A 9921-nucleotide genomic window follows, 5' to 3' on the forward strand; every position below is an offset into this window, starting at 1 on the left:
CAGTTGTGGCTTTAGAATCAAGGATAGAATAAAGGAGCTATAGAATCTCCTTCCATGACAAAGGAAAGCAGCTGACGCCAGGCATGTGTCAGGGATGTCCCTGCGTGGAGGCCTAGAGAGGTCATTGCATGAAGCTGTGAAAGTGAAGCCTGGATTGCCATGGAGACCCCAAGATGTTGGAGATAGGTGTGGCCTTGTTGGAGAAGTGTGTCACTAGAGCATGGGTTTTGAGGTCTCAGAAGCTCACTCGTCTTCTCTTCTTGCTGCCTGCAGATCCAGATGTAGAACCCTCGACTTCTTCTCCAGCGCCATGTCTGCCTGCACGCTGTCATGCTTCCCTCCATGATAATGAACTAAACCTCTGAACTGTATGTAAATCTTAATTAAATATTTTCCTTTATAAGAGTTGTCATGATCATGGTGTCACTTCTCAGTAATAGAAATCATAACTAAGACAGAAGAAGTCTATTTTTATTTGTTTGATGGTTTGATTTCTTGTCTTCAGAGACAGGTTTCTCTATGTAACAGCCATGTCTGTCCTGGAACTCACTTTGTAGACCACACCAGCCTCGATCTGACAGAGATCCACCTGCCTCTGCCTTCTAATAGCTGAGATTAAGGGTGATTAAGGGTGTTCACTACCACGCACAGGTTTTTTGTTTGTTTTGGTTTGGTTTGTTTTTGTTTTTGTCAAACTGGATATGGTAGTACATGGCTTTATTTTTCCCATTTATTTATTTTGAAACAAGGCTTCTCTTTGTGGTCCTGGTTGTTCTGGAACTCGCTCTGCAGACCAGGCTGACCTCAAATTCACACAGATCCATCTGCCTCTGCCTCCCGAGTACTAGATTAAAGGCGTACACCACCTTGGCCCAGCTTTCTTTATTTTCGTTTACATAGGTGTTTTGCCTGTATGTATGCATATGTGCCACCAGTGTGCCTGGTGCCCTTAGAAGCCAGTAGTGGATTCCCTGGAATTGGGGTTAGAGATGATGATGAGTTACTAAGTGAGTGCTGGGAATTGAACTGGGGTCCTCTGCAAGAGTAGCAAGTGCTCTTAACCCCTGAGCCATATCACCAGTCCCAGCACATGACTTTAATCTCATAATTCAAGAAGCAGAGTCAGGCAGTTGCGTGAGTTCAAGACTAGATTGTTTCATATAGCAGCAAGTCCCAGGCCAGCTAGGACTTCGCAGTGAGATCTATCTTAAAACATACATATACACACACACACACACACACACACACACACACACACGCACCAAAACTAAACTAAAATAGTCACATTGATATACTGTGTTCATTGACTGGTGATATCCATATTGTAAAGTGGTCAGTTCTTTTTCCCAACTGATTTGTTAAAAAATAAAAAAATCAGAACAAAACAAACAAACAAAAAACCCTCATTCATTGTCCATGGGAATCTATAATGTGAAAACTCTTTAGACTACGAAACCCAACCCCTATGGGGCCTCACCCTCCCTGGGGGAATGAGGGGATAACGGGGGAGGGGGGGGGATGAGGGGAGGGCACGGGAGGAGGGGAGGGAAAGGGAGAGGGACCTGGAACTGACTTGTGAAGCAACCTTGTTTCTTATCTAAATTTAAACTGGAAAAAAAAAAAAAAAGAATACGAAACCCAAATCATTGTGCCACATAGTGGTCCAGCAACTCTAATCTTATCTCTGCACTAAAATATATACAAAATGGCCTTTAATAATAGTCCTCAAGGAGGTGGAGACATTAGGATCAGAAGTTCAAGGTCAGCCTGGACCACAAGGAACCCTGCCAGAAAAACAGAAACCAAAATACAAAACGAACAAAAAAAGTATACATGAATGTTCATTGTGTCATTATTCATAAACGCCAAAATGTAGACACATTTAATAAATAGATAAATAAATGTGGTATATCCAGACAAATATCATTCACCATAAAATTGAAACACTATTAGATTTCAAAAAATGTAAATACACACAGATTATGCTAACATAGTGTATCCAATCTGCCAGCCACGGGCACATGCAGCCAGTGATAGCTAATACATAAGCCAGCCACCAAATACTACGTACTACAAATTCCTTTTTTAATTTCTGGGTGGTGGTGACACTCACCTTTAATCTCAGAACTCGGGAGGCAGAGGCAAACAGATCTCTGAGTCTGAGACCAACCTGGTCTACAGTGTGTGTCCCAGGACAGCCAGTACTACACAGAGAAACCCTGTCTTGAAAAACAAATTTAAATTACATTTCCTTGTTTACTGGGAAGGGTTTTGTGTGTGTGCCTATCGTGGAGGTCAGAAGACAACGGGAAGTTGTTTCTCCTTCTCCCACAAAGTAGTTCCTGGGCTTGAACTTGGATCAAAGCATAGCAGCTGACCCCACAATCCTACTTAGATTAAATATTCAAAATAAGCTTATCTGTGACGATTAAATAGAGTAATGATTGCGTCGGGTTTCAGGCAGAATGGGAAAGGAAAGGAACTGAACTGCTAATGGGCATGGGGTTTTCTCTGGAGCGTGTTAAATGTTCTAAAATCTACTTTGGAGATCATTGCTCAATTCTGTGAATTTAACAAAATTCATTGAATTATACACTTATTAAAGTGGGTGAATTCAACAGTCTTAAAAAAAGAAAAACCACCAAGATGATTTTTTTCTTTTGGTGTGATCTGATGAGCTGATAATAAAATTTATAAGGAAATGTAAATAAGCCAGGTGTGGTGTCACACACTTGCAACTCCAGCGCTCAGGAGGCTGAAGGAGGTTTCCAAGTTCAAGACAGCCTGAGCTACATGGTGAGGCTGTCTCAAAACCAAACAGTCGGGGCTGGATGTAAGTCAGTGGCTGCACTTTCATGCAGCATGCAAACACCTTGAGAGGCCTGGAGATCCACCTGCCTCAGCCTCCCAGTGCTGGGATTAAAGGTGTGTGCCACCACATCCAGAAGGCTTACTCTGCTAGATTTCTTCCTTCCTTTCTTGATTCAATCATTCCTCTTTTTTTCCCCAACCTAAAGCTTTTATTAATTATTTGGAAATTTCATACAATGCACCCATTTCTCCCAGGTTCACCCTCCCACCCTTGAGTCCCTTTCTCCCGAAAACAGTAAAGAAAACAGAAACAACACCCAGTCCAATTTATGTTGCCCAAGTACTCACTGTATTTCCCATCAGGTTAATTCCCAGTGGTCAGCCCCTTAAAGAAAACTGAGTCCTAGCCAGGCATTGGTGACGCATACCTTTAATCCCAGCACTCGGGAGGCAGAGGCAGGCAGATCTCTGAGTTCGAGGCCAGCCTGGTCTACAGAGCCAGTTCCAGGACAACCTTCAAAACAATACAGAGAAACCCTGTCTCAGAAAGAAAGAAAGAAAGAAAGAAAGAAAGAAAGAAAGAAAGAAAGAAAGAAAGAAAGAAAGAAAGAAAACTGAATCCTTCTCTGTCCCCCACCTCAGCCATAAGCCATCAACTTTGAAGATCTACAATTCAGCATCTTTATCACAATTTTGGGATTTTGTTTTGTATTTTGTTTTTGTTTTGTTTTTTTCGAGACAGGGTTTCTCTGTAGCTTTGAGGGCGTCCTGGCACTCACTCTGTAGACCAGGCTGGCCTCGAACTCACAGAGATCCACCTGCCTCTGCCTCCCAAGTGCTGGGATTAAAGGTGTGCGCCACCACCACTTGGCCTTTATCACAATTTTTAAGCACTCTCTATAATAGTTTCTGTCTGGACTGATTCTTCCTTTCTTCCTTTCTTTCTTTCTTTGTTTGTTTCTTTCTTTTTCTTTTTTTGCAGGGGGAGGTGAGAGGTGGGTACAGAACCCTTCAGTGTCTCTCATTCTCAGTTATGAGGCTGTAGTCATGGATGCCACCGCAAAAGAAGCTTCCTTGCTGACAGCAGCATGGATTGTGGACACAGCCTGGAATGTGTGCCACAGTATGGACTGTAGACACAGCATCTGGTGGCATGGACCTCAACATGGCTGCTGGAAGCTGCATGAGTCACAGACATCAACATGGTCTCTGACAGTAGTACAGGTCTTGGACTACAACATGGCCTTGGGTGGTAGCGCAGACCGTGGAAGCCTTTCGAGGAGACTTAACGCGGTAAATGAACCATTCTCAGATACTTGTTATTGCTCAGAATGATTGTGTGGTTGGGCATTGTGTCTGGGTACGAGCTCTAGGCTGCTGTACACCGCTCCACTTTCCAGCCTACCACCCTGCTGGTTCCCGAGGGCAGAGCTGGGACCCATGCTGTTCTCCTCCTCCCAGCAAGGCAGCAGCTGCAGCAGCTCCATGCTGAAGGCCAGAAGGTTGAAGGCTGAGCCTGCTGGCAGATTGTGACCGGGTGAGTCAGGCCTGATGATGCCTGAGCCTCCGAGCAGCATTAGGACGGAGACTTGCTCAGCAGTGACATGCTCCATTGTTCTCTGATGGAGGAAGTCCTGTGTATATGTCAATAAAGCACTGTTGGCCAATAGGGAAGCAAGATAGGTGGGACTAGAAGTCGAGAAGGACTCTAGGTAGGAGAAACACAGGAGTCAAGATGTAACGCCATGGGAATAAGAAGCCCGGAAAGGGCCGGGCATTGGTGGCCCACGCCTTTAATCCCAGCACTCGGGAGGCAGAGGCAGGCAGATCTCTGTGAGTTCGAGGCCAGCCTGGTCTACAAGAGCTAGTTCCAGGACAGCCTCCAAAGCCACAGAGAAACCCTGTCTCGAAAAACCAAAAAAAAAAAAAAAAAAAAGAAGCCCGGAAAGTTCTCCGGTAAGAGAAATACTTAGATTAACAATTATGGGATAAATACTTAAGCCAGAGCTAGCCAGTAAGAAACAAGAAAGGCCAACAGTTCTTTACTGACATATACACAGGACTTCCCCCATCAGTTCTCACCAGCCTCATTCCCATACCTATCTGATGGGAGATGCCATTCTGTAAATCTGTCTCTTATTGGTTGTTGAATAAAGCACTGTTGGCCAATAGGGAAACAAGATAGGTGGGACTAGGAGTCGAGGAGGATTCTGGGAAAGAGAGATAGGCAGAGACAATGTAGCCCACCAGAGAAGTAAGATGTCTGGATCCCTTTCTCCGGTAAGATAAATACTTAGATTAACAATTATGGGGTAAATACTTAAGTCAGAGATAGCCAGTAAGAAACCAAGCAAACGGCCAACAGCTTCATAGTTAATATAGCCTCCTGTGTGTTCATTCGGGACTGATGTGCCTCTGGAACCAGGGTGGCGGGAAGGCTGCACCCTACACCTGTCACCATTTCACTTCTCTCCACGGCAAATGCCTCTCTGCTCTGCCATTGTTTTTCTTTTCCAATTCCATGAAATCACTTTTTAAAAGACTGTTAATCCCATGGATGGAGAATAAGACCACTACCACAGTTTAAAGCAAACTTGAAGCAAGCTTTAATTAAATACTGCCCAGGTGGATGGGTTCTGACCAGGTCCCACACCCAGGTTCCTGGGAAATGGCCCAGAACCATAGTTTATAATGGCAGAAGAAGGAAGGCCCAATCAGAAGCAAACGTGCATCATGACGTATCCCAAGCCTGTGAACCTCCCGCCCATATGTGATCAAGCACATCCGGTGCAGATGGGTCAAACAAGCTTGTTTAGGGGAGTGAGAAACATGTGGCTTGTTATTTCCCATAAACAACAGCCTCCAGCATTTCAGGAACTATCTGTCCTTCCTCATGGGGCTTGCAGATCAGAGGCATTTTTGTTTCATGGATCTCTAAGGCATAGTAATAAAACATAAAATGTGACTTTGGCTCTCACAAGACCTGTCTTTTTTAGTTCCAGTGATACTTCATGTTCTGCAGGCTCATCTTCCACCACAGAGTCGTCCCAAGAATCCTGCATGGGTTTCTCCAGCTTCTGAGAGCTGCCCCTTGGCCTTACAGGGTGTTGGCAGCTGCCACTATCTTGAATGTGCCTAAGCTAGGCTTCTTACATAACCCAGGACATCTGCCCATGGATGGGCCTGGGCGGGGAGGTGGTCCTGGGTTGTATAAGAAAGCTAGCTGAACAAATCATGGGGAACAGGCCAGTAAGAACATTGCTCTCTGATCTCTAGTTCAGTTCCTGCGAGTTCCTGCCATAATATCACACAGTGCTGGATTGTGACCTGCAGTTGTAAGATGACATAAGCCCTTTCCTCCTCGAGGTGCTTTTGGTCTTAGGATTAATCACTGCAACAGAGAAGAATACTAGGACGTGAAACAGGACTTCAAACATGTAAGAGATGCTGGGCACAGTGGCACACACCTTTAATTGCAACACTTGGGAGGCAGAAGCAAGGTGGACCTCCGTGAGTTTCAGGCCAGCCTGGTCTACAGAGTGAGTTCCAAAACAGCCAGAACTACATAGATGGGAGACCACCTTGTACAGTATATATGTACATATTTATAATATACCTATGTATACACACATATATAAATTCTGAATGAAAATTTCCTGTTACCTAGAAATCTATATATACTCAGTTAAATGACCAGTCAAGAATAAGGGAAGGTTAAGAACATTCACTTAGGGGCGTTGGTGGCGCACGCCTTTAATCCCAGCACTCGGGAGGCAGAGGCAGGCGGATCTCTGTGAGTTCGAGGCCAGCCTGGTCTACAAAGTGAGTTCCGGAGAGAACCCTGTCTCGAAAAACCAAAAAAAAAAAAAAAAGTTTGGGCTGGAGAGATGGCTCAGAGGTTAAGAGCACTGACTGCTCTTCCAGAGGTCCTGAGTTCAATTCCCAGCAACCACATGGTGGCTCACAACCATCTGTAATGAGATCTGGTGCGCTCTTCTAGTGTGCAGGGACACATGGAAGCAGGGTGTTGTATTAATAAATAAATTAAAAAAAAAGAACATTCACTTATTTAAAAATTTTCAGAAATTATATCAGTTTTACAGTTTCTTGGTTCTAGAAAGTGAGTGAGGAAGACATACACTCCAGGCAACAAGGGAACCAAGCCTGGAAGGAATGGACATGGACTCCAGGAGTGGGAGTAGGTTAGGTAAGGGAATGAGACAGAGGATGCTCCAAGCTGAGAGCACGGGCGCCACCTGCTCAGGACCTGTAAAAGTCCTCGGAAGACTGTGCTTCTGGAGGAGAGGCTGACACGGACCTCGTGTGTCTGACAACAGCAGGGCTGACAGAGAGGTGATTACCCAAGAAACTAAGTGAGCAGCAGCAAAGCCAGGTATCTATTACCCGAGCAAAAAGATGCAAAGGTGATCATAAAACTCTACACAGCTCAGACAATGGGCCAATTACGTAGTCAGAGCAAGCAGGGCACCAAACACTGGCCTCGTCCAAATTATCATGTAGCCATCCTGGGCATTGTGTGGGATTGGAAGCAGCCTGAGTATAGTGGAGGAAATCTCAGTACACAGAGGGCTCGGTGGGTAAGGCCATGGAACCTGGGAGTCAAAGACATCTCCACCATAGCTGTGCCCACCTTAATCCCAGCACTCAGGAGGCAGAGGCAAGCAGATCTTTTTTAGTTACAGGCCAGCTTGTTCTACATATGGAGGGGGGTCATCAACATGCTCCACAGGGTAAAAAAGCATTTGTTGCTGAGTCCAACAACTCTAATTCCTTGTCTGGGATCCACAAGGTGAAAGGAGAGAACCACTTCCTGGAAGTTGTCATCTGACCTCCATATGTGTGCTGTGGCATGTATTAGCCAACCTGACCCCCTAAATAAATAAATATAGTAAGAGTGCTAACAGTATTAAATGTTTCAAATAAATACGTTGAGACAGTGGGACCCTGTCTCAAACTGGATGGATGGATGGATGGATGGATGGATGGATGGATAGATGGATGGATGGATGGATGGATGGATGGATGGATGATAGTAGAAAAGTTGAGTAGTAAAAGTAAACAAAGGTTTCAAGAAGAATAAACCATGATTAGGAATTGCACAAAAAAATGTTTTTTGAAAGTAGTTCATACTACTCTTGACCTCACACAAATTAAAATTGCAAATGAAATCCTTAGAAAGAAGAGCAGTCATCTCGTATTTTTCTTTCTCTCTCCTGCCTTCTTTTCCTTCCCCTTCCTTTCTCCATACTTGGACATTCGGCACTACAAAAAGTACAGGGTAGGCACCATGGCTGTGGTGATGGCGCACAACAGTGTCCACGCCACAGTAGAGAGACAGATGCTGTGTATCAGTGGCACGGGAAAGGGTGGTGTTGTAGAATATTATTTTAAGATGTGTTACATTTGTTTATGCTGTGGAACATTTGTTTTAATGATGCAAAGATGTCTTGCATTCTTTTATGTTGTATATGTTTAACTCTGTGAAGCTGTGTTTTTTTTTGTTTTTTTGTTTGTTTGTTTGTTTGTTTTTTGCCTGTCTAAAACACCTGATTTGTCTAATAAAGAACTGAACGACCAATAGCTTGACAGGAAAGGATAGGCAGGGCTGGCAGGCAGAGAGAATGAATGAAAGGAGAAATCTGGGGGTGGGGAGGAAGAAGGAGAGGAGGACACTAGGGGCGAGCCTCCCAGCCACACAATCAGCCTCAGAGAAAGAGTGAAAGTAAGATATACAGAAGTAAGAAAAGGAAAAAGTCCAGAGGCAAAAGGTAGACAAGATAATTTAAGTTAAAGAAGGCTGGTTAGAAATAACCCAAGCTAAAGCGTTTATAAGCATGAAAAAGACTTGGTATGTGTGGTTTATTTGGGAGCTGGGTGATGGATCTCCAAAGACTAAAGAAAAAAAAAAGAGCAAAAAATACAGCAACAGCAGGATATCTCTGCACAGATGGAGTGGCATAGAAGGTCGCATCAAAAACTGGGCTTCTGGGGGATTTTATGTGTCAGGGTGGCAAGGTGCAGGGTGTGAGAGCCTTAAAACAGACAGTAGATACCATATGGGAGGTGGTGGCGGCCGAGGTGAAGACTGGTCACGCAGGTAATTGTATAAGCAAATATGTTAAGTCTCTCACTGTTGGAAAAGGAGGTTACGAGTAGGAAAAGGAAGAAACCCAGCATCAGAACGGGTAGGGTCTGTGTGAAGCCACAGCTTCAATACAGACAAAAGCATATGGGAGTGGGTGTGTGTAAGTGTGGGCATCCCCTCGTTCTGCCCACCAGTGTGTTAAGAGGAGTACCATTCTTTTTTTTTTTGTTTTGGCTTATCTTATGGTCCTGGGAGTAGAATCTGAGATAGAACTCAGGACCTGGTACATCCTAGGCAAGAAGTCTATCTCTGAGATACCCAGCCCAGCAGGGTTGCTTCAATAGTCATGAGCCCTTATCCCCATGTCTTAGCCTCCAGGCATCATTGTCCACTAAAAAGAACCAGAGCTCTGGAGACAGAAGGCAAAGAAAGTACCAAATTAACTAGTAATATTTTCTTCCAGAGAGTAGTAAACTTGTAGTTGGGTCTTTCTTTGGACTGCTAGCTCACAAATAATGGCAGGGGCTTATTAATTATGAAAGCTCAGTCTATAGCTTAGGCTTATTTTTAACTTGCTCTTATAACCTTAACTAACCCATTTCTATTAATCTATGTCCTGTCATGTGGCGTTATCTCTCTTTCATCTTGTACCTCTCTGTTTGGATGGCAACACCACCCTTCTCCTTCCCAGAGTCCTCTGTGGCTCTGGAAGTCCCACCTTGTAACTCGCATTCTTCTGGCCAGCCTGGTCCCTGTGCTGCGTCAGTCCCAAATGAACACACAGGACGCTATATTAATTGTAAAGCTGTTGGCCTTTTGCTGTGGTTTCTTACTCGCTAGCTCTGACTTAATTATTAACCCATAACCGCTAATGTGAGTATTTCCACATGGTCTTCTCTTACCGGAGAAAGGGTCCAGACCTCTTACTTCTCTCCCGTCCTACATGGTGACTGACTGTGCCTCTGCTTCCCAGAGTCCTCCTCGACTCCTAGTCCCACCTATTT

Source organism: Mesocricetus auratus, unplaced genomic scaffold (genome assembly GCF_017639785.1).
Source record: "Mesocricetus auratus isolate SY011 unplaced genomic scaffold, BCM_Maur_2.0 Super-Scaffold_100007, whole genome shotgun sequence".
In the NCBI taxonomy this organism is placed as follows: domain Eukaryota; kingdom Metazoa; phylum Chordata; class Mammalia; order Rodentia; family Cricetidae; genus Mesocricetus; species Mesocricetus auratus.